Below are 26552 nucleotides of genomic sequence, written 5' to 3'. Positions count from 1 at the left end.
TGTATCTACTATGGGGCATGGGTATATTTTGTGATACTGCCAATGGTCCTATGTAGTCAATCTGAATTCTTTGGAAGGGTTTATCAGCCTCAACTTTGTCTGGAGTGTTGATTAAAGATTTCTAAGCTTTATTTTTTTAAAGATTTTATTTATTTATTTGACATAGAGAGAGTGGGGGGAGAGAGCAAGCACAAGCAGGGGGAGCTGCCAGCAGAGGGAGAAACAGGTTCCCTGCTGAGCAAGGAGCCCGACGTGGGGCTCCATCCCAGGACCCTGAGATCACGACCCAACTGAGCCACCCAGGTGCTCCATATGATTTCTAAGCTTTAAATTTTCCAAAATTCTCAATTTTTTTAGTGTGATACTGTAGATAATGAGTTGGTATTATATGTTTCTGTTTTCTAACCAGGTTTTAGCATTATGTATGCCATGTTTTAGTGTCCTCTTTGATGATGTGCCCATATAATAATTCTGTCAATTGGCATATCTGTGCTTTCCTGTTTTAATTCCCATTATTCCTTTGGTTTATACATAAGTATATTTTGAATAGGGTCTTTTTTAAACTGTGAATTGATGTGGTTTTTTGAGACTGGTTTTAGGGATTCTAGCCTTATTGGTTTGCTGGTGAGTTTGTCTACCTGATTATTATACTTAGTTAGCACAGAGTCATCTCTCTGGTGAGCTGAGACATGTGTGATAAATTTGGAAATATCAGCCTGTGTTGTTTTCTGCTATATGTCCTTACCCACATATCCTTATTTCTTATTTTCTAGTCATTTTCTTTCCATGTTCTTGACCAAATAGCTATTCCATTAGCTACTGTCCATGAGTCTGAGAAAAGATACACCTCAATCTGATTTTCCTTAACCAGTTGTTCAATGGCCAATTTTATGTCTATTAGTTAAGCATATTATATGGGTTCTCCCAAGCTTGGTTCTGTCAGGGTTAGGCTATCATTAATCCTCAAGGCTACAGCCTGCCAGCATACTCTGGGTGGTGTCATGGAGAATGATCCATCTAAAAACCAGTGCATTTTTGCACACTATGGACATGAGTGATCCCCATTGCTTGACTGCTCCAGCTTGGATAGGCTCACCCCTCAAAACTCTAGCAGGTAGACTATTGGCTGAAGCAGAGGGTTGACCATCCATCCATATGTACCACTAGGAAATATACCATTTCCATGTTAGGACTTTATGGTCAGGGGTAGTTCCCCTCTACTTGTTAGAGGTCTGCTGTACCCAATCTAGAATAGGATGTTGGAGTTTAAGAACAATTGGCTTATTTTTTATTAGTGGCTCTGCATTTTGTAGGGCTTCAGAGAGTGACCCAGGTTAGCTTTTCAGTTGGTTGGTATCTATTCTTGGACCACAAGAACTTTTGGTCCAAAATGCAGTCAAGTAAAGTTTGGGATCATGGAGTGTTTTAGTCCATGGAGTGTTTTCTGACCATGTTGCAAACTCTTGTGAGTATAGGCATTCTAGTGTATAGTCAGAATCTTTATTAGCCAATGCCAATAAGTTTAAAGTTCTGAAAGCATTTTTCAAGTAAGTCAAGTCTGCTTCTTGAGTCTGTCCATCTAAGTTCCCTATTCTTCCTAGTTATGTCATGGATGGGTTTTAAAATTATCCTCATATGTGATACATGCTTTTACCAATATTCATATAGTCCTATCAATTTCTAAAATTCTTCTATTATGATAGGAGTTGGGATGCAATCTATCTTGTTTGTGACTGGGTTTGTTATTTTCCTACCTTCAGAGGACTAAATTATGCCTGTGTCCAAATCAGTTTGTTGGAATTCCATCCTTATTTTTGTCATTTCTTGTCTAATAGAGGGTTTCTGTTCAATAACTCTGATTAGTTCCATATTATCATTTGCTGTATTTTTGTCTATTCTCATGGGCTTAATTTCTAGTAGGTTAAACCAGAGTCAAAAGAATTATAATAACCATCGTCTTTGGGGTGTCAGTTGGTGACCTTGGGAGCAACAGGTCTGAGTTTCCTCCTCCTCTGGAGAAAACATTTCAGGCTATAGAGCCTTTACTTTCTGTTTGTCTGCATCGATGTTGTCTGCATCCTAATGAGAGCACTGGGATTTCTTCCTTATTTGTTCTTTTTAATATAGGATACAAGTCACTGGGTTAGTTGATTAGGTTGACATATGGAGTTTCCTTAATTTTAAGTTTTGTCTGGGCTAAATCTTCACTACATCTCCAGAGATCCTCTGAAGTTAATAAATAATACAGTCTATCCCTCAGCAACTTCTTAAGGAATTTTGGTGAGGTCAGTGAATGAAGCATATTTGCTGTTGTCCTCCTGCCTTTCACAACACTGTTGAAAGTCTATTTTATTATAGAGATGTTTAATAGAATGTTCCAAATTGTCTATAATATGGTGTGAAGCAGTATTAAGATAAATATTGTGGGCAGTGTTAGCATCCAAACTATAACAGCTCTATCAATTTTGTCCATTTATAGGCTGTTTGTAATTTCAGTAGGATGCCATAAATGGTAAATAGTATGTTAAGTTTAAAGTTTGTCAGTCCAGCAATGTGCTTTACCAGATTTTGGTTAATTACAAATTTAACATAATTTATCAACCTGTTTTTCAAATATGACCTGCAGGACGGTATATCCCCTAGCACTGACAAATTTTAATTATTAGTTTGGGTCAGGTTGAATTGCTTTCTTCTGGGCAAAATTATGCTCAGGTACTGAGATTGTGTTTGCTAATAATTTATTTAACACAGGCTCACGGTGGGCATGACAATAATATTTCACAAGTCAATAGCATGCAGGATAATGCCTCTTAATAAGCCAGCAAAGAAATAGCATAGCCCAGAACAATGACAGACTAATCTCACTATTGTTTCAGGCAAAGGGGAGATGAAAGATAGAAAACCCAAATTTAGTCTAGGTATAATTGTTTACAAGCAGGTTCTTGGGAGAGTCCATCCTTCTAACTAAAAACTGGGTATTAACTGCTGGCTTACGTCCCTCACTGCTGGGGCACATAGCTAGCGGGTCACGGGACCAGGGTTGGCAGGCAAGGTGGACTGCATTGAAGGTTGTTACTCCATGGACTATTACATGGCATGCAGAACTGCCTATGAGGAGTAGCCTTGCCAAGGCAGGAACAGATGTTTTACCAACACTGCCAACCATGAGTAGCCTGGCCATGGCAGGAGCCAAGGGTCTTAAGATCTTTGGAGAGCTACTGACGTGAGCCAAACATTCTCAAGTTACTGGTCGAACCTTTTGGTTTTTAAAGTTGAAAAGTCTTCATGTGAAGGACAACTGTCCATACTATGATGTCAATGATGTAATGATCCTCTTCATATCAGGTGGGAGAGTTTGACAAGAGGGTCCTAATATCCAACTTCAGAATAATTTTATAAAAACAAGTTATTCAAAACAAGTACAAACTATGAAGAATTTTGTCAGAAGCTTTCAAAACATGAACTTTTAAAAAAATTTAAATTCAATTTAATCAAAATATAGTGTATTATTAGTTTTAGGGGTAGAATTTAGTGATTCATCAGTTGCATATAACACCCAGTGCACATTACATCACGTGCCCTCCTTAATGCCCATTACCCAGTTACCCCATCCCCCCACCCACCTCCCCTCCAGCAACCCTCAGTTTCCTAGAGTTAAGAGTCTCTTATGGTTTGTGTCTCCCTCTCTGTTTTTGTCTTATTTTTCCTTTCCTTCCCCTATGTTTATCTGTTTTGTCAAAACATGAACTTGAAATCATAAGTCAGTACACAACATGTAGATAACAAGTTAATTGGATGAATTAAAAAGGCATTTTGGAAGTAAACAAGACTGTTGTGGAGTAGGGGAAAAGAAATCACACCAATAGGGTCTTTTTCATAATAAAAAAACCTGGACAATAGGGTCAAAGCTGTTCTAAGTCCCTTAGCATTTTCTTGATTCTAAAATGTGGGCACAACTTATCAAGAGAATTTCTCATAAGATCTTCCTGGAAATTGCTATTTAGCTTCTGAGTTGGTATTGTCAGGAGAAAGGATGGGTAATAAACCTTATGCTAATGTATATAAATACTGTTTAGGAAGTAGAGTTAGCAAAAGCTTGTTACTGATGCATGGACAAACCTGTTAGGTATCCACTTGGTTTTTTTCAGGAACCCTCTATAGTAAATAGTACACCAAGCTATTAAATTCATTTTTTATCATCTTCCATCTTTCAAAAAATTTTTTGAGGTGTAATTGACATACAATATTATATTACTTTCAGGTATACAACATAATGATTAGATATTTTATATATTGTGAAATGATCACCACAATACATCTAGTAAACATCCATCACCATACATCGTTACAAAATGTTTTGCTTGTGATGAGAAGTTTAAAATTCTACTTTCTTAGTAACTTTCAAATATGTAATACAGTATTAAGTATAGTCACCATGATGCATATTACATCCCAGGACTTACTTATTTTATAATTGGAAGTTTGTATCTTTTGATTTCCTTCACTCATTCCACCCTTCTCCTCCACCCTTGCCTCTGGCAACCACCGATCTACTCTCTATGAGGTTGGTTTTCTATACAGAGTAGTGGTTGCTCAGCGAATACAGTTGAATGAATGAACTTAAGACTCAGGACACCATTTCTTCCTGGAAAACCTCCCTGGACTTCCCTCTCCCCTCTCATAGGTTGAATGCCTCTCCTAGGTGCTCTCACAGTACTTCCCCTACACCTCTCCTATTATAGAGCACGTATCATAATTTATTGGAATTGTGATTTTTGATGGCAAGCATTTGTATATTTTGTCCACAACTGTATCACTTTAATAAATATTTGTTGAATGAATGAATCATGCTCGGAATTTAATATAATTAAAATAGTGCATATTTCTGGAATCTTTGTGAAGGGATAGCTTCAAAGTTCTGTGGATGTTGGTTTTGTTTTCAGCATGCCAGCCCTTAAATCCTGGGAAGTAATTTCTTATATGGCCTCTTGACTTAAGCCCTTCGATTTTGACCTGACCCAATGCTTACTTCAGGAGTCTGTTGAGAAGTTATTTGAGCATCAGTCTTTTTTTTTTTTTTAAAAGATTTTATTTATTTATTTGAGAGAGAGAGAATGAGAGACAGAGAGCACGAGAGGGAAGAGGGCAGAGGGAGAAGCAGACCCCCCGCCGAGCAGGGAGCCCGATGTGGGACTCGATCCCGGGACTCCAGGATCATGACCTGAGCCGAAGGCAGTCGCTTAACCAACTGAGCCACCCAGGTGCCCGAGCATCAGTCTTGAATGTCCTATAAATGATGTAATAAAAGAGCTAACCTATAGGGAGATGGGGTGCGCTCGCTTTATGCAATCTCCATGTAAGGGACTTGCTATAAAACACATTTCAGAGTATGGTAACTTCAAGATACCTTATAGTAGGTCTACTACAAAATAATCTTTGTAAAAAGCAGATACTGTTCCATATCTTAACTTTTATGCAAATCTGGATTTTTGGAATAACAAAAAATCACAATAGTTGATTCCAATTCACTCTGTCCAGTCATACCAGTGACAATACATCCAACATTTTCTATTATATTTTTCTTTTGTGTAAATCTCCTGATTCATATGTATATCTAGACTGTTAGTTCCTCAAAGTGCTAATTCATTCTTATTTCCTCAGTTCAAAGCCTCTTATTAAGTTCTTACCATTTATCTGTCATTTAAAATGATCTATCTATTCCTCAAGCATTTGTTCACTGCCTGATAGGTATGTATGAGGCACTGGAGAGTCAAAGATAAAACACAAAGCTTCTTTCTGAGGGATCTTAGTTCTAAAATTAAAGCAGATACCAGGATGTATAATTTTCAAATTCAGTGAGATTGATGGTTGATAGGCATGGATTTAGGATGGGGCACCAGTGAGGGAATGCTCAACCTTCCGGTGGTAATGGTGGACAGAGGGGAGGAGGTCAGGGAGAATGTCTAAGAAGAGAAAAGAGAGAGTAGGATTTCTTTTCATTGAGAAGGACAGTGGGGATAGATGATGGTCAAAGAGAACATGGGCAAAGACATAAAGCCATGCAATAAAATGGTATATCCACACACGTTACATTCTTCTGGGGGCCTGTGAAGAAAAGACAAGTAATGGGATTAGACAGGTAACCAGAAGCCACATCTTAGAGGTCCAGAGAACTTTGCTACAGTTTTTAACCATAAAGAAATTGTAAAGTTTTAAGTATGGAGGTAACATGAGGGAATTAGCTGTGGCTTCGGTATGGAGGATGAATGGGAGGAAAGAAACCATGAAACCAGGACTATCTCTTCAGAAGTGATGCACTGTCTGGGCCATTATGAGGGCCTGATGTAGCACATTTTGGGGTAAGTTGCATTGGAAGAACTTAATGATCAATATGGTAAAAAGGAGAGAGAGGAATGCAGGATGACTTCTGGACACCTTGCTTAGGTGGGTGGAGTTAAATGGTGGTACGAGTTCCCAGCGTAGGGATCATAAAAAGAAAAGCAGATTTAGTTAGTTCTCCTTCTACAAGGTGAAGTGTCTCAAGATAATAGGTACTGGACAACTGGATATTAGTTCTGAATAACAGGAAAGAGATCTGTGGTGGGGAAGTGTATAGACTGGAAAGTTATCAGGGTGGAGGTAATAGTTAAGTCTCTGCACTTGGGTGAGATTATTAAAGTGAAAAGTTAGCCTAGGACAGAACCTTGGGTACCACCAAGGTTAGGGAAAGGTAAAGGAACAGAATAGGGAAAGGTAAAGGAATAGAAACTAACAGCGAAGATTTTTGAAACAGGATTAAACAAATGTGGGAGGAGAACCCAGATATCATGGCACAATGCACTCAAAGAGAAGACAGAGCTTCAAAGAAGAAATTTTCATTTGTGTGAAGATGTTAACTAGAATAAGAACCAAACTGAGTCCATATTAACAACAAAGTATAAATGAGGAAAATGAATTAATGTCCTCGTCAAGAGTAGCTTCAGTGGTGTGTTGGGTTAACAAGTAGGACATGAGAAGGTGGAGGTCATAAGTAAACTGTTTTTCCAAGTGTCCTAGCTGTATGGGAGGAAGTGATCTTGATAGATACAGACGTGCCTGTCTCAGAGCAGACAAAATGTAGCTATGTGTGTGTCTATTTGTAATTTAGGAGAAGGTTTTAATTGATTTAGGTGGAGAAGTTTGTGGAGCAGCTCACACACACAGCAGTGGGGGCTGGAATAGGAGCAAAGAGAAAAATATATTGATAGAATGAGTCTAATGGTGAGATAAAAAGGGGTGGGGTCAAGGATACAGGTGAAGAAATTAGTTTTGCAAAGGGGACGGGACATTTCTCCATATAAAACCACCGAGGATATTGGTGTAGAACTAATACAGATATGTAATGACATAACATCATTTGATTTCCTGCAACTTGAAATGCCCTGAATTTCACTGCTGTTTTTTGGGAAAAGTTTAAAGGAAGTTAGATACAGGTTCACTTTTTCACTTTTCTTTTCCAAGATATAGTCAGGTTGATTAATTTCTTGCACAGCAGCAAGTCATACGCTCTTCCTTTGACAACTTTCACTTGTTTTCTCATTATTATACAATCTGAAGAGGTGGGTTGTGTCTTTGTTGATGTCACTCAGCAAAGATTAAAGTTCGGTGCAAACCTTTTTGAGCTCTGCTAGGTAATGCCCTCAAAACTCAGGCTTGTGACTTGAAGTTACTTTTCAGATTTTCAGAAGAATGATTCATAGCCTGCAAATACATACCCTTTCCTCCTCCAGTTTTCCAAGGACAGAGTTTGGAGCTGTGTCCAGGGGATGCCTGATAGCCCCTATTTTTTTCCTTCAGCTTTAATTATCCATCTGTTTTTTCAGACAATTCAGTATACTGTGAAAAATCTGAACAGATGGGCTATAGCAATTGGAAACGGGAGTAAGCACTGGGGAGTTCAGGCAAAGCAAAGGCTGAACCCAGAGAGCACATAACACATAGGTTATCACCTAATTCCCACAGTGTCTCAGAAGTAGGCATGATGATTATTGCTGAAGCCAGGCACCAACTGCTGGGATCAAGTTGACGTAAGTACAATTTGAGGATTGGCAGGGCAGGCTCATGTTGGTTCCCATCCAGGGAATGATGCTTGTTGGAGGGTTTATTGATACCGGACGGGGACATAATAATGTATATTATAGGAGTGTAGGAGAAATAAAGGTATGGTAGAGTCTTACTTAGTAATTTGGCATACAAAATATGATGCTTTGGACTCAGTAGCTGAAGAATGAGGCATGAGTTTTCACTTCCTCATCGAGACCATGCAACAGCTAGGTCCCATGTCCTGGATTTCTGAATGCTCTTGTCTTGAAGGAACATTGAGAGCTGAAAATTGCCAGATAGGGCCAGACTACAAAAGATAACTTTGCCATGCAGTCTTTATGGACAAGGTTTAGGCCAGGGAATCTAGTGACTACAGCGGCCAACCAGGTAACATAAGTGAATGGAGAGAGAGGAATGGAACACAGTAGGGAGTAGTGAGGACTGTGGAAGAGTGGAGGGTGTGTGCCCCAGACGGAAGTGCTGCTCAGTTACGGCTCATTCTTAACATGCAGGAATGTGAGCCCAACTGGGCAGCTCTTTTGATTGATGACAGGAATCACAAATCATGAATTCTAAAGCTAAAATCTTCTAATTGTTAATGTCTTTTCACATGTCATAAACTACTTTGTGGATGAAACGGGTGCATCTGTGTTTAACTGACTGATTCTGTGACTTCTGGTCTGTGCCCTGCACCTTGGATCATCTGAGGCAGGAAGGAGGTGGTTATAATACTCTTTGCAAAGGGGAGAGAAAGGGACCATGAGAGGGCGGAGTGGCCACGAAGCTCCTTGTAACTCAGAGGGCCGAAGAGGGTCAGCCTCTGCAAGTGGCTGACCCAAGTCCTACCCTCCTCTAAGGGCACCTTCAGAGGTATAGGTACAAAACTCTGGGGAATCTCAGCAGATTCCCCCAAACAGAGGTCGGCTTAGCCAGAACAGAGCTACTACAGGAAAGCAGCCAGCCACCCTCATATGACTCTGTGGACCTGAATAAGACACAGTGAAGTATGATGCCCTGGCCTGAAGACCAGGGATTTCCCTGGTTTCTCCTGAAGTATGGAAACTCCAGATTCAGAAACAACCTAGGAGAAGGGGAAGTATCCATGAAAAAGACCGACCCAAATTTCTTGATAGCTTTGGGCAGTGGTGGGTCTTGCTTACACTCCAAAGTTAGAGGTCAACACTCCAAAGTTTGTGGCAGCTCCTGGGTGGGCCGTCCCTAAGGACTCACTGTGAGCTTTGTGGAGAAAGGGATTGTGGCAGAAGCTGGAAGAGTGAGTTCTTGTTGGAATCTGTGAGACAGGAAACCACCACTGGGCTGTCCAGAGTGGTAACAGTTGGGTGGAAAGACAGTCTTCTCAATTTCCCTTTGAGATGCACTGAGGCACTGATGCCTTGAGGACTCAAATGGAGGAATGTTTCGCTTGTACTTGATACTCTGGATTCTCTGGCAGCTGGAAAGGCTGTAGTTTTTAAAATGCTGGGAGGGAGAAACTTTGGAATGGACGTGAGGATTTCACCAGCAGTGCTGTGTGCACGGAGGCTTCAGAGAGCACAGAGGGGAGGGCAGGATACTATTTTGTGCATCATGCCTAGCAGACATGGTCTCAGTCCTGTGTGAGACCCAGCCAAGGACTTCAAGGACTTCCATAAATAACGGGATGAGAATTTGGTGAGGTCTTCTAAGAAAATGGAGGCAGGATTAGTGAAATATTAGTGATTAGTCAATGCAGAGCAATTGTACCTACACACAAGTGACATCAGAAGACACTTGAGTAATATTTTTGTTTATAGCTGAAGAAACACAGCCACTACAGTTGAAGTGCTTGTCCAAGGTGTCCTCAGGGTTTGTGATGAAACTCAAATTTAAATTCTGGGCTCTTGACTTCAAGTTCACCACCTACTTCATTATACCTTTGCTGCCTTTCAACCACGTTTATCAATTATTTTTTTAAATCTCAAAATACTTCTTTCCGAAATGTCTTATAAATAGAGGTATGATCATAAATACCTGGAGATCACTTAAAAACTCACGGGCTCTACCTATTGTCGTATGTGTTGGTACAATTTGAACACTGTAAACAAAATGGTTTATTTACAATTTAACAAAGAAACAGTAAGTAAATGGGGTGTCAGAAGATATAGGCCCTGCTTCCAGAAAAATCATTGTAATAAACACGAAATGACACATTAGCATAAATAAAATAGAAAGCAGGAGATAGAGATTCTTAAACACTTCAAAAGGTGAGCAGTTGTGATCAGTATGCAAATCCAGATTCGTCTCTCACAAAGGAAGGGAAACATCACAAGTCCTCTCTCCTAGGCTACCCAGCTGTGGCTTGGGTGTTGACACTCAGGGAGCAAATTCCTTCTCTTCAAATAAAAAATGTCTCCCTTTTCTCTTAGGTTTAGTCAATCTTTACCTATTCCCTGTCTCAATACTCTTCCACCTCAGTAGCCCTGCCTTCGGGCAGTTCGCAATGAACATTTTTGTTGTTGTTGATGATGCTCGGGTGCCCAGCTACATCCTTCCTTCCCCTCATACCTCCAAGACGCAGCCACTCAATGAGGAGTGGCCCCCACGGTCACTGACCATGGTCGTCTGTAATTCACATTCCAACGGCATGAAAACTTGTTGCCCAGAAGTGTCTTCATACTTACCTCGTACCATAGAGGCACTTGGCACACGGCTGAACAATCAGTAGGTGCTTGCAATTCAGAGTTACACTCCTTAGATTTTTTGACATTAAACAGTGTCCTGAAAGAAGAAGGTATTTAGAGGAAAGCAGATAACAACCTGTCTGTTGGAAAGTTACATAAGAAGAAGTAGCTTTTCATGTTTCAGGTATGAGTGTCACCAAGGTCCGTTCCATCTTTTTAAGCTGACAAACCATATTCAGTCTCCTATTGCATATTGTAAGATGGGAAGCAGTCTCACCCCACCAGCTTCTGCATACTGAAGCCAGCTATTCATGTGATGGGCCAATTGCCAAACATTGTGTCGCCCATGAAGACCTTCTATAACAATACAGATGCCTAAGTAATTAAGCTGCCTTCCTCTAGACTGAATAGAGATAATCAATATAGGATGTTTTGGAAAAATATAAACAGTAGAAAGAATGGAAAGAGAATCTCAGTCAAAAGACTTAACTTCTCTAGATGTCAGTCTCTTTATCCACTAACGTATGATGACTGGTGCATAGGAGGCTCTCAACATGTTTTGAATGAACAGATGAATGTATAATGGATGAATGAATAATTCATTCAATTATGATTGCTTGGCTTAATTCCAGGGCTGGGATAAAGATAAACTGAAATAAAAGTTGAGCATATATTGAAAAAATTAAATTTCTTGCCAAGGGACTTGGATTGAGATCCTGCTTCTGACATTTATAAGCTGTACCACAATGAGCAAGTCACTTAACCTTCACACAGGACCTAGCCCATGATGAGCAAGTGCTCAATAGGTGGGTTCTCTCATTGGCGGAAGGGCTGATGATGTGTAATGCAGGGTGGTTTTTTTTTTTTTCCCTCGTGTTTGTCATCTGGCGCTTTTGTAATATATATGTTTCTCTACAGGTCTAGCAATCCATATTCCACACATTTTTTTAAGTGACAGAGGAAGAATATATTTTATGCTATAAATATGGATCCCCCCGAGCACAAAAGTGAAACATTCTAAAAACTAAGAGATTAACTAGGAGATCTAAACCACGAATGGTCTGGTCATTTGCTGGCTATCTGGATTTAGCAAATAATTCTTCATGAAGCCCATTATAGGTGGGGAGCTGTCAGTCATTTCTTTCTTTTTTTTTTTTTTTTTAAAGATTTTATTTATTTATTTGAGACAGAGAGAATGAGAGACAGAGAGCATGAGAGGGAGGAGGTTCAGAGGGAGAAGCAGACTCCCTGCCGAGCAGGGAGCCCGACGCGGGACTCGATCCCGGGACTCCAGGATCATGACCTGAGCCGAAGGCAGTCGCTTAACCAACTGAGCCACCCAGGCGCCCCTGTCAGTCATTTCTATAGCTCAGGTGTTTAAGGAGCTGAGTCTGGTGATTTAGCACCAAACATTCAGGAGAGCCCAGCTATATGGCTTAGCATGTCCTCTCATAAATATGCAATATCCATTAGAGGTACTGTTGAGCACAGTGTCATTCACATGAACTCATTTGTCATTTTAAGCCATTTTTAAGACAAGAATAAGGATTCTACCTATTGCATAGGTTTATTTATTTCTAAGCACAGAGGGCATTTGAAACAAAATGGAGCCACTGGTATACGTGTATGGATATACGTGACCCATTGCTGTCCTTCTCCATTGTCCCATGAATTTTTCAATTCTTACTGAAGCCTTTTGAATCTTTTTTTAATGTGATTTAATTTAATTTTTATTTTTTATTGTTATGTTAATCACCATACATTCCATCATTAGTTTTAGATGTAGTGTTCCATGATTCATTGTTTGTGCATAACACCCAGTGCTCCATGCAGAACGTGCCCTCTTCAATACCCATCACCAGGCTAACCCATCCTCCCACCCCCCTCCCCTCTAGAACCCTCAATTTGTTTCTCAGAGTCCATAGTCTCCCATGGTTTGTCTCCCCCTCCGATTCCCCCCCATCATTCTTCCCCTCCTGCTATCTTCTTCTTCTTCTTCTTTTTTTTAACATATAATGTATTATTTGTTTCAGAGGTACAGATCTGAGATTCAACAGTCTTGCACAATTCACAGCATTCACCACAGCACATACCCTCCCCAATGTCTATCACCCAGCCACCCCATCCCTCCCACCCCACCCCCCCACTCCAGCAACCTTCAGTTTGTTTCCTGAGATTAAGACTTCCTCATATCAGTGAGGTCATATGATACATGTCTTTCTCTGATTGACTTATTTCGCTCAGCATAACACCCTCCAGTTCCATCCACGTCGTTGCAAATGGCAAGATCTCATTCCTTTTGATGAAGCCTTTTGAATCTTAGAAGACATTCTTTCTACTTTATTATTACAGTGCTGCCCCAGTTATCAGGAGATGTCTGTAAATAGGCTGTGTTATACATAATGTTTCCCATGTATCTGAAATGAACCCCTTTGGGGGCCAATTTATAGAAGGAGAAAACCAGTTAACTCAGGTAAACGTGGCTTTTCCATATCCCACGCCATTAGCAATTCTTCCACAGTTTGAGCATAATATCTGGTAGGGACAGGTGTGGCATGTTCAGTTGCTTTTTCCTATGATAAAGGAGTCAAGTAAGAATCCCAAACAATCCAAACGCTGTGACTTAAAATTACTATTTGTGCCTTCTCTGTTTTTCTTTTCCTGTTTGTTTTTGTTTTTCCTGACTGCTCTCGCCATGTGAGGCTGAGGCTGTAAATCATCCCCTTTGGCTCCTGCCAGGCCATTTATGTCTCTTCCATACTGCCTTCCCTTTCCTGATTTACTCTTTCCTGTGCCTCCTTGCTTCCCTCCTCTCTCCTCCCCCACTTTCCTCTCTATTCCACAAACTGTTGTGAGCGCCCCCTGTGGGCGTGGGCTGTGCGTGGTTCTGAGGGTTCCCAGCGTTGACCCCACTCCTGGCTCCTGCCACACACGGTCCTGAAGGGGGCACACCTGCAATGGACAGACAGCATCCTACGTGCTAACTGATTCTAGAGGCAGGCAGTGGGGGAGCAGACTTCTGATAGATAATTAAAATACCATAAATTAATTGATTACGGAAGTGCATATCAAGTGATAAGGATGGGAGACAATGTGTCTGGATAATATGTCAAATAGGAACAGAAATGTTTAAAGAGCTAAGAAATTTTTGTCAGATTAAAACACCACCTGTATAGCACATAGGTGTTAGGATCGCTCTTTGGTCTGCTTCATCTATTTTGCTTTGCTCATCTTGCGAGTTGCCCAATTTCCTGGGGGCTTCTGTGGGGTTGGGCAGTTGTGATGTGATGTTCTACCATTGGTTTGCGATAGAGTTGCAATCTCATCCTTCTTTTTCTTTGCCATTGCCCACCAGAAATCATGAGCCCCATTAGCCAGTAGGCTTGCCTCTGGGGATGATGTGTTTTAAGGTTAGAAAGTCATGCATCTGGTGTCTTTTGTCACTCTGCTGGGACAGAAGATGTAAAGTAATTGAGAATTATGATAATTCCTCACAAGTCCTAGAAATTACAAAAAGTCTAATACACATTTCATTTTCTTCTGTGTATTTTACATTTTAGATGTGGTATGAAAAGTCATTTTAATTTTACATTTCTCTAGATAGTTTCACATTTTGAAAATGCAGTTATAATTGGCTTTTTAAGGAAAACCAGTATGGAACACCATCCTGATAAGAAAACATTTAATTGTGCCATCCAGTTTCAACACCTGACGTTTCTTCTTCCAAATCATGCTGAAAGCATATTAAATAGATGTCTTAGAAATCCTATGGCCCTGCAAAGTAATTCTGGGTTTCTTGTTGTTAGACTCAGTTCTGATTCCTGAAATTCCAGTATCCCTATGAAGGAGATGGATAGGTGGGAAAACAGAAAAACGGTCTATTTTTATTAGTTCCTTCCAATTTTTTGGGGGGGGGCTTTTGATCTGTTATTCATATTCAGACTTAGCTAATAACTTTCCAGTCGTTCTTTTATTCTAATATTTAAGGTGATATTTTCCTTTACTACCTTTACTGTGTTCTCCAAGTTTTGATGTTCAGAGCTGTCACTGGGACTTAATTCTAAAAACTAATTTCCATTCTGACTCTTTGGACACAAAAACTTTTCAAAGAAGTGCTCATTTTGATTTTGATTTCCAATTTTAGTACACTTTGTTCAGACAACATGATTTCATTACATGTATTCTTTAGTAGTTCTTGAGAATTTGTTTTGTGATCGAGTATACACTTTTTAATTAATGTCCGTTGGGGTACACGGTTTCAGATGCATCCAGTCTACTCAAATATTCCATAAACTTGATATTATCAAGATCTTTAAATTGATCAAGCTCAGCCTTCTTTAGGCTATATTAGTGAATGAATCACTTCCCCACGAAAAGCAGGTGACGATCAATGTGAAATGAAAACTTTGAAGGCCATAAAAGACGAGTGAATTTGTAATGTCACAGCAGTGCCTCCGACCTGGGCCTCCGGTCCTTCTGTGCTTCTCTGTGTGATGTGGGATGAGGCTTCTCTGAAGCTTACCTGTAAAATGCAAATAATGACATTTGCTCTACCTTCTTTACAGAATAGTGAAACAAAAGACATGCACCATTGGCCCAATTTTGTGAGGATAACTTAAATAGCAAGGATGTTTTGGGGGCATTTTCGTTACTATTTGATATGCTTTACTCATGAAAAATGAGACACCATTAAATTATACATAGACATTTTCCTTAGGACTTTTAAAAACATGTTTTCTACTTTGTTTAGTGAGGAGTAATACAGTTAGCAAAGATCAAAATGATGCAAAGTTCACATCAGTCATTCTCATGAGGGACAGGTGATAAGACACGTTTGTGTTTTAATGCAAGTGTAGGGGATCACATCTGATCCACAAATACAAATAGGACTTTATTTGCAAATAAAGAGTCATTGCAGATGGAATCAAGTTAAGGTGAGATTGTCATGGATGAGGGTGGGTCCAACAATGATGTTATCCCCATCCAAGGGACACTAAAGATTGCCAGCAACCATCAGAAACTAGAAGAGGCTAAGTGAATTCTTTCCTACAGCTTACAGACAGCATGACCCGCTGACAGCTTGATTTTAGACTTGCAGCCTCCAGAACTGTGAGAGGCTATTTTAAATCACCTTGTTTGTGGTATTTTCTCAGGGCATGCCCATGAAACTAATGCCCCAGTGGCCTGCCTTGAACATCTCTTAATTCCCCCCCTGAAAATCTAATCCGTTCTTAGGAGTTCTATGTCTACCATGATCTATCTATTGAGCTCCAGTTCCATATTTTTCTCTCTCTCTTCAGTCTTCTCATCTAGATTTCCTACTGGGGCATCACCTTGAATATATGGAGTCCATCCCCATTCTGTCATACCTGAACCTGAGTCACCCATTTCTGTTCTTGGCCTCCCCCTCCTTCTGGTTACTCAGACTTCAAGTGGAGGGGTCCTCCTTGACTCCCTGTCTTCTTTGGCCCATCCCACAGATGGAGTTGGTGTTCAGGTCCTTATGAACCGCAACACGCCTGAACGCATTCTTTGCTTTTTATTACCACCTTCATGGGCTAGCCCAGTGACGCTCTAATGCTTTCACTTCTGTTTGTCTCTCACGCATTATCATATATGTCCTTAGAAAATTCTGTGACTCCACAGCTCTGGCTGTGTACTCCCTTGCTTAGATAACTTCAGCGCCTCATCCCAGACTTCCAGTAAGGTCCACCCTGACATGTTCCCACTTGCTTCAACGCATTTTCCTCTAATCCCTTCATGTACACTGTTTAGCTCAATTAACACTATTTTTCTTGTCCAAGTTTTAATATCTTAGTGTTTTTTTTTTTTTTCTTCTTACATCTTTCTGGATCACTCTTTGCTTCATTATCCACACGTTAAAATCTGACCTATCATTCAAGTTCAAAGATCACCTCCTCTGGTCCTTATCAACACTGTTCCTATTTTATGTTCTATGTACCTGTCTTGTACACTGTGCTAGACTATAAGCTCAGGGAATGGAAGGACAGGCTTTAATATACACTTAACCCAGTGCCTTGGATATAGCAGACTCTCAATACATATCTTTTATTCAAAATTAGTACCCGTTTCAAATGAAAAACCATCAATTAATTATTTGATTATTTCTCCCTCTCTCTACTGATTGTGAACTTCTGTTTTACAATCTGTATATTTTTGGCAGGCAGATCCCCCCCTCCCCCCCCCCCGAAAAAAACCCCCTACAGATCATCATTGTGTCTTCTGATTCCAATTATCACAATAAAGCAAATTAAGGAAGGCTCTCTCAGTTAAAGCATGTTACTGTCCTGAGACACTGCATGCATGATGTTTATTAAATCTTCTTGGGAAATTTTGTGTCTATGTTACAACACACAGGCCATCTAAGCGACTGGCCTCCAGCACATTTGCTGGATTGTGTGTGATTAGTGATAGGCAGAATATGCTTGGAGATAACTTGTTAACCACCTTAGGGTGGGCCGCTGATGCTCTTTCACAGATACGGAGGACAGGGAAAGTGTCTTTGTGCCCCAGGTTTGGAAGAACCCCTTGGAGCTGGGCCAGGGCTCTGCTCCTCTGTGCTCAAGGCAGGTAGTTTCAGGTGCTAGCTATGAGTTTCCCAAAGAAGATGTTCTCGCATGTGGACATTTACTGAGAACCCCTAGACCGCTCAGCGTTCTTCAAGGTAACATTAAACCTATTGTTGTAGTTTCAAAGGCATCGAATACTATGTATTCATGACACAGAGATTCAAAGGCTGGCTCTTCTGAACTTAACACATTATATATTGCTTAATGCCCAGAATGGGTGGATTTTAAAGCAATGCATATTGGTGTTGTAGATCATTTTATATCCTCCTTTTTTTATTCATCTGAACTTTCCTGCTGTTAAAATAAATATTTCTTATGAAGCTTATATATATATATATATATATATATGGAATTAATGGAATTCATTAAAGGAAACCCCAAATTGAATAAAATGACATTCTTTATGTTCCTTCTTCAACGATAATGCTTCAAGCATGGAATGACATTAGAAAGGCCAAGAGTAAAAGAGTAAAATTATTTTAAAGTGCATAATGTTTATAGAGAAAAGGCTCAGGTTACCAGAGGGAAAGGATAGGTGACTTGGGATGATTTCATTTTGCATTAACTTTCACAACAAAGTTTTTTGTGTTATATTCATCTTACTGCTTTAAAGAGACTTGCGGTTTAGTGGAAACACACACTGTTCTAGGTGTCCTAACAGGTTTTCCTTTAGGCAAGGTGACTAACTTCCAGGGTAATACTGGAAAGCATGTCGCCTCTGTGAGTGGACCTCAGCTCCCTCACTTGGGTGTCTGAAGCCAGGTGCAAGTCTGAGTGGCTAGGATGCGGACTGAAGAAGAGCGGCGGCCTCTCTCTCACTGAGTGCTCATGACGTGCCAAGCCCTGAGCTGAGCACTTCCTGTACATCACATTTGATCTTCCCTGAAACCTTGAGTGGCAGGAGCTCCAGCAACCTGTTCTAGTCCATTCAGCTGGCAAGTGCCAGAGACAAGATTTGAATAAATCTGTCTTACTTAGCACTACACTACGCTGTAAGCACAGTGAGGGGGAGAGCTGAGTTGAAGGATCAGAGGGTTTTTTTTTTTTTTAAAGGGCACCCCTTCTCTTTTCTTACTAAAAAAAAAATATGTTACCCAGGAAAAATTGTATTTATTGAGGAGTTAAAGAGAATTAATATATGCATGAGACTCAATAGCAGAAAATATACTAGACTAGGATTCAGGACGCCTGATACCTCTTCCCCAATCTGGCATTAACAAGTGTTGGTATTTTGGGAAAGCTAAGTGTCTCTTCCATGCTTCAGCCTCCTCAATTTTGTAAAATTGAAATAATATTGCCCTGTTGAACAAAATGAGGCAGTGTATGCAAAATAGAAAAGGTTTGAAGTGTAAAGCAGGAAAGTGGTAAATATTTAAACACACATTCCCTCTTCATCCACCCTCTAATTCCTATCCAATAGCTTGTGACTCCTTTCAGGAGAGAATGGAGAATTTGCATGGGGGACCAAGGTGGGTAGTATGAATATCTGAAAAGCTAGCTCTAATTTTACCTGTGCATCTGGTGAGTTAATCTCTGTGGGGCAGGAGTTTCTGGAGAGCTTTAAGTTTGGATCATAGTAATGTGATGCAATTAGATGTCCAGTGACAATCTTTTGGGAAGGAATAATTTAACTTTGCTAAAATAAGGCCTGGAAATAATGAAAATGTCAGGAGGAAGGGAACAGGGAGTGATGACGTCACTGCATTGCAACTGTTCATGCAATTTCTCTATTTTTCTTTGTTCTTCATGGATAATCGTCAAAGTGTGTGTAATACAGGCAGACCTCAGATGATGTGTAAAATCTCCTTAACAAGTTCTTGCTAGAGAGTGGATGCTTCTGTCCCCTCCTCCCAAATTCATGGGATGACACCTAATCCCCAACGTGATGGTATCTGGAGGTGAGCCTTTCGGGAGGTGACTAGGTCATGAGGATGGAGCCCTCCTGAATGGGATTAGTGTCCTTATAGAAGAGACCCCAGAGAGCTCCCTTTCCCCTCCTGCTATGTAATACACAGCAAGAGAATGACTGTCTGTGAATTAGGAAGCAGGCCCTTACTGAATGCCTAATTTCCTCGTGCCTTGATCTTGGACTTCCCAGCCTGCAGAACTGTGAGAAGTAAGCTCGTGCTGTTCATAAACCACCCGGTCTATGGTAATCTGTTAGAGCAGGCCAAATTGACTAAGACAGTTCATCAATCACACTAAATTTTTCATGTGGACTGGGTTATATATAATAACAATAATATAAATCCTATTTCTCAGCTACAATAGCTAGAGATAAAGCTAATCTCAATCAAATATTGCACTGAATTGACCACTGACATGTGAAGATCAACCCTAATAGGGGAGAGGGGAATGTCATGGCCCATACCATTCCCCTCTTTTTCTTCCTTAGGGTTTGTATTCTTTTCTGAGGGCTGCCATATCAAATTACCACAATGGTTTAAAACAACAGAAATACATTCTTTCTTTGGTTCTGGAGGCTAGACGTCTGATCTCAAGCTTCTTCCAGTGCTCTGGGGGGACGGATCCTTCCTTGTCTCCACTGGACTCTGGTAGGCTCACACACATTTGGCCTCGGGCAATATGCCTTCTTCCTCGGCCTCTGTCTTTGTGTTGCCTTCTTTTCTGTGTCTTTACTTGACCTTCTCCTCTGCATGTGTCTTTGTCCACATCTCCCTCTTCCTATCATGGCACCAGTCATATTGTATTAAGGTCCATCCTAATGACCTTATTTCAATTAGATTGAATCTATAAAACCCCATTTCCCAATAAGGTCACAATCACCGGTAAAGGGGTTAGGACTCCAACATAGCTATTGTGGGGATGCAGTTCAGCCCATAACAGAACTTTCTGGAGGTTTTTTGGTTTACTTCCAAATATGGGGGGTATGGGAGAGTTTAAGAAAGTTAATGAGGAAAGAAGATATGAAGGGACTGCAAGGTAAAACTACCTTTTGGGCAAACAGAAATAAATATTTCTTACCTACCACTTAGCTTGACTCATTTTCTCCTTCCTGGCCTACATGTAGTCCAGAGACAAAGTTTGCAGAGGACATCTGGAGGCAGAGAATTTGCTATGAACATACCTCCAAAACAGTTGAGGAAAGGGGCTAAGAGAAGGGGACTGGGAGTCTGGTAGATCTGGGGACCAACATTACTAGATGTGTGACTTTGGCCAACCTAACCAACTTGTCCAAGTACACTTTTTCTCATCTAGTGAGGAGGTAGTTAACAATATGTATCTGTGGGGTATTTTTATAAGGATTACTTGAGACAAAGTATGTAAAATGCATGTAATAATGCAACAATTCAAGCCCTAAACATGTTGGGTATAATTATTTCTCTGGACCCTCTAGTAGGATATGGATTTCACCTTCTGTGTGTTGTAATTCGTTAAAACACTAATTCAACTGTTTAATAATTTTTAAAGTATTTTAGAGTATAAACATGACTGTTAGAATTCATGGGATCATAATTTTTATAAGAAAATCTGTTGAAAAGTCTATTTTATTCGATGTGAATTAAGAAAGTAAATGGGATAAACAAGACTTAAAGCTGTTTTTTTTTTTCTTTTTCTTTTTCCTTAGTAATACTTAAATCAACAGTAGCAAACAAAAGTAATTTATCATGGGACAAGTAGTTCTCTAGAGGTATCGTGTCAGTTTCTTGTTCCCTGTAATTTCGAGAAACAGTGTTATGGTTTTTTTCAATTTTCACTTTCTTGGGCTACATTATATGAATGACAAATACCATTTCATTGTGATCTTTATTCTGTCAAATAAGAAAGACAAGCTTTGCAAAGTTCTTTTGAAATAAATTATTTCTGGAAGAAGAACATAAGTGAATTTTAAAATTATAAATTATTACCCCTTATTGAAAAGGCTAATTTAGTCTAAAACATAAAATTACATTCATTCATGATGTTTCAAAAGGTACTTATTAGAAAAGATACATTCTGACTGTATTTTGTCCTGAGGAAAAATTAAATTTGTCAGAAGAGGAATATGCTTTTGTAGATAAATAATTAATAAAGAGAGGAGCTTTGTGCATCAATCAGGGGCTACAGAGAGGAATTTTAGGACACAGAAAAATCTAGCAACTCCTATTACCTAATTCTGCTTGACTGAGCACATTAAGATGTCATTGGTATTCTCTGCATTCTCTGAAGCCAAAATTGCTTTGAGCTGAAAGATACAGTTGTCTTTCCCATAGCGATGTGTTCTACCAATTTTCTTTTGTTTTTGCATCTCTTCACTTGGAATACAGAGCTATTCATGATACAAAGAAAAGAGAAAATTCATCTGCTTTTAGGAAAAATCCTTTAGATACTTAGTAGTTCCATTTTTCATGGCAAATAGGTTATATTCTTGATTTAAAAAATGCATACTTGTTTATTCTCATTTGAAAAAAAAAGTTTCTTGTCATTTGCTTTGATTTCTTGACTTAAGGATTATGGAAAGATTTTTTTTCCTCCTGAAAATCACCGATTTTCCTTTGCCAAACAAATCTTAGGTGACACCACATTACCTTTTTTGAATGGATATTATTAGGAACAAACGAAGCTCAAAACTAAATAGTGTGCTTAGGGTCATGTGACCCTATGGGTTCAGAGGTGAATAGGTTCTTCCCGTTCTTTTTCCCAAAATCTCATTTTCATGATCAATAGTCTGTGCTCCATGAAGGCAGGGAGCATGCCTATCTCGTTTACTGGCACAGTGCTCACACAAATTTGAATCTTAAAAAAATATGTGTAATTTACATCTGTTCTCTATTTAGGGCAAGAATGCCTGAGCAAAGCTAAATTATCTTTAAAAATCGTTTTTGTAAGTAACTTTATTTGGAACCATGCAGGAATAACAGAATATTGGATTACTTAGTTACCAACAGTGTACCTGACTTTTGAATTCATTCTTTCTTCTTTTCTGGGGGGGGCTCCCCTTCTTTTTTTCTTTCCTTCTCCCTTACCCTCCGTCCCCTCCTTCATCCTTCTTCCCATCCCCAACTCCAGAAAAGATTCTATGGACTGAAAAAGCCCCAGGCTGAAAGGACTGGACTGCCTTGATTGACGTGGGGAAGATGGGGAAGGGGGTTAGTAGACTATGTGTATCTGGGCAGCAGAGGCTGCAGCCCAGTGTGGTTTTAATGACCAGCACGCAGGGCAAAAAGCATTTGCACAGTGTTTGTTTTCCTGTCTTGCACTTACAAATAAGGTCTATGGGAGTAGCATGGAAAACGTTTGTTTTTCCCTTTTTTTTAATTGCTTTTGTTTAAAATTTGATCACCTTAACTACTGTAAACATAGTCTATTTTTGTGCTTAAGATACTGAATGAAAAACTCCATTGTGTGTTGCAGGACTGTTTTGGAAATATTTGGTCAAATGTGTGTTAATTTGGCTGTCATGGCATTTAAAGCAAACAAACAAACACACAAAAAAAAGCTGTGAAAATGACCTTGGAGCATTATCTTTAGTTACTTGAAGAGTTTCTAGTTTTTTTAAAATACAGTTTATGTTAAAAATAATTTTTATTAATTTAGGGGAGAAAATGTCTGAGAAAAGAGACTTTTTTTTTTTTTTAAAGATTTTATTTATTTGACAGAGGGAGAGACACAGTGAGAGAGGGAACACAAGCCGGGGAGCGGGAGAGGGAGAAGCAGGCTTCCTGCCGAGCAGGGAGCCCGATGCCCCAGGACCCTGGGATCATGACCTGAGCTGAAGGCAGACGCTTAACGACTGAGCCACCCAGGCAGACTTTAGCCACCTAAAACAGACTTTCTTTTGGGTTTTCTTTTTGTGGTCATTGTGAGTGATTGCTTTTTTCCTTTTATTAGTTTCACATTCTTCCTTTGTTCTAAAACTTAGTCTGACATCTAGCTTTGACAATCATAGTATGTTTTATTTTCCTGAGGGGAGAATAACTTATAATGCTGTTTAGTTTTGTACTATTGGGGGGTTGGTGAATTTTTAAACTGTGTGCTAACTGCAATAAATTATATGAACTGAAAAAATATCTGTAACACTTGATTACTGACACCAACTGAGCAATAGTTGAGTATAGGGCCAGTAAGTAAAGGACTGCGCCCATTTTCCATGTGTAAGAAGTGGGGAAAAGGACCATTTTAGACTCCTGAAGGGCTCAGGTTGTTATACTAATAATAGCAGTCAAATTCACTAATTGCTCCTCACTTGATAAAATTGGAGAGAGAACATACATTCCATTGGAGGACCAATGACCTATGATGGATAGTAAATTCTTGAACAACTCTGTACGAGGCCCTGTAGATAGGATGAAGAAATACATTACGGAACATTGACATAAGTCTTTTGTGTGTATATTCTCCAATTTCCTCTTTCATTAAGTCCTTCCTAACCTGAGAAACGCCAGCACAGCTCTGTGCCACAGAATAATATTTGTCAAGAAAAGCTGTGACTCAAACAATGAATCATGGAACACCACATCAAAAACTAATGATGTAATGTATGGTGATTAACATAACATAATAAAAAAAATATAAATAAATAAATAAATAAATAAATAAATAAATGAAAAGCTGTGACTGTTCAGGTGTTTTGATTGAAAAGACTTAGGTCACAGTTCCTGTACCTCATTAGGCTTGTTACCATTAATATTCATGGAGACAGGAGTCAACATTTTTTTCTTTTTTTTAAGATTTTTTTTTTTTAATGTATTTGACACAGAGAGACAGACAGCTAGAGAGGGAACACAAGCAGGGGGAGTGGGAGAGGGAGAAGCAGGCTTCCCGCTGAGCAGGGAGCCCGATGCGGGGCTTGATCCCAGGACCCTGGGATCATGACCTGAGCTGAAGGCAGACGCTTAATGACTGAGCCACCCAGGTGCCCCTCAACATTTTTTTCTTTCCCAGTAAAGCTTGTTTCAGAGTTGAGAGTTGGAGAACACAGAACTGGGCTGAATGAATAGCAAATATCATCAATGTAATATACACATAAGTCATTAATTTCTCTTCCAGGTGGATTTTCCCTTCAATTATAGACACTTGCAGAAATCAAGCATTATCTCCATCATGTGACTGCTACCAGAAGGTAAGGGTAAAAACCACCACGACTTTCAGTAGACAGGATTATATTACTTGACTAACAGTAAGTATGCTTAACTTTTAATATGAGTTTCTGTTTAAAAAATAAACCCACTGTAGAATACTTTTTTTTTTTTTTATACCTCCCTCTTGCTTTTCTATTGAAGCTCCTAAACTGAAAGCTTGTTGTGGATGGAAAATTTTTCATCTGGGCAACATGATATGACACAAGTCTTGCCCAGAGGCTGGATGTTTTTATGTGTCTGTGTTCTCCAAGTCTGCCATTTTAATGGTGGTAACCACATCTAATAGAAATTCTAAAACCTGCTGTGAGTATCTTCATGATTATCTTCTTTTCTAAAAAGTTGTGAAAGAAAGGCACTTGGGCAGTTTCCAGAGTCTAATGTTTTAGGAAATGATCTTCCAGGTAGCAGTCTTGAATTTCCTTTTCTTTGTCACACAAGGGAACTGGAGCAATGGAATTTTCCAGTTTCAATAGTAGATTGGTTTGTTGAATCTTTGAAGGCTATTTTCTACCTTGGAAAATGAAGACACATTAAAAGGCTCAAGCTCTTAGAGATAATCTTGTATCTCTGGACTATTAGAACCTTTGGGAAAGTCACTTGAGGGGGTTAACATTAAGGTTGCTAACACTGGTGGACAGCTCCTTCCCCAGCTCTTTTGAATAACATTGGCTTCATCCAAGGGCATTCTTCTGCCTCCAAGAATTGCTTGTTAGGTTAGAAATGACTTTAGAAATCATATCACTTAATGGAAGAGGCAGCACAGCTAAGGGAAGTGAAATGACTTCTCTAAGGTTACAAAAACTAGAAAGTAGAGCAAAGACTGAAACTCAGACATTCTGACCAGTTACATGGGTTCTTCTCATATTTGTCATAGATGGTAGGATCTAGACCCATCTTTGCTTCATTTTAATGACATTGTTTTTCTGTGCTTCATTTGTAATCATTCCATGAGCATAGTTCAGTCAAGTTTATGGTGACTCCTTGTGAATATTGATTAGTCAGTGGCTAGTTCAAAATGTCCACAAGAGTGGGAATGAGAACTAGAAAGTCAAAAACAGAAAAAAGTCACAGGGCCTCTCGTCAAAGTCAATTAAGGATGGTTAGGTGACAAGGTTTATAAGGGCTTACACTTATGTGTCGAATGCTGTGTTTTGAGTTTGTGCATTTTAATTTGACTAAATATCGACAAATGGTACTCTGATGGGTTGTACCAATTTACACTACAACAAGGTAACCTTTATTGTGTGCTCATTATATGTTCAAATTGTACTAATTATTTTTGCACACATCAATTCCGGTTTTAACAGTCTTACAGGTTTGGGTACCATTATTATTATTCTCATTTTAAGTATAAGAAGATGAGGCACAGAAATCAAGGAACTTGTTCAAGGTCACTCAACTAGTAAATGATAGAGCTGAGATTTGAAGCCAGGCAGTTTGATTCTGGATTGCATACACTTACTTCTCAGTACCAGCTGCTCTGCCCTCTCCAACAGTTGCTATTACCCAAATTTTTAATTTTTGAGGATATGCATTTGCATTTTGCTAGTTAGTAGTGAGGTTGAATTTTTTTTCATAAGTGTATTGCCTTTTCTCCTCTATTAGGTGTTCATATTTCTGTTGGATTGTTTGCCTTCTTATTACCTGAAAGAGTTCCTTATAAATACTAAATATTCATTCTTTCTTGGTCATGAACATTGCAAATTTTACTAAAATGTAGCTTATCTAATGAACTTTTTAGGAATGTATTTGCTCTGTATAAGTTTTTAATTTTAATGAAGTTGAACTTGTCCATATTTTTCTTACTTTGTGCTTTTGGGGTCTTAAGTAATTTTTCCATGTTGTAAGGGTCTGAATATATTTACTTGCATTTTTTATTGAAAAGTTTAGCTTTCACATTTAGAATTTATTATATCTGGAATTCAGTCTTATTTTGTGAGGTAGGGATCTAGTTTTTCAAGATAAACAAATATAAAAATTACTACAGGAGCATTTATAGAATAGACGATCACTTCCATGCTCGTTTGTAGTGCTACTTCTATCATACAGATGCTCAGTTGTCTATCCCTAGAGCAATGACATCTTCTTTATCATAACTTTATATCAACTCTTGATTGGAGTCCCAACCGTCTAGTTCT

The sequence above is a fragment of the Neomonachus schauinslandi genome, chromosome 11 (assembly GCF_002201575.2).
Source record: "Neomonachus schauinslandi chromosome 11, ASM220157v2, whole genome shotgun sequence".
Taxonomy (NCBI): Eukaryota; Metazoa; Chordata; class Mammalia; order Carnivora; family Phocidae; genus Neomonachus; species Neomonachus schauinslandi.
Note: the sequence above shows the minus strand (reverse complement) of the source record.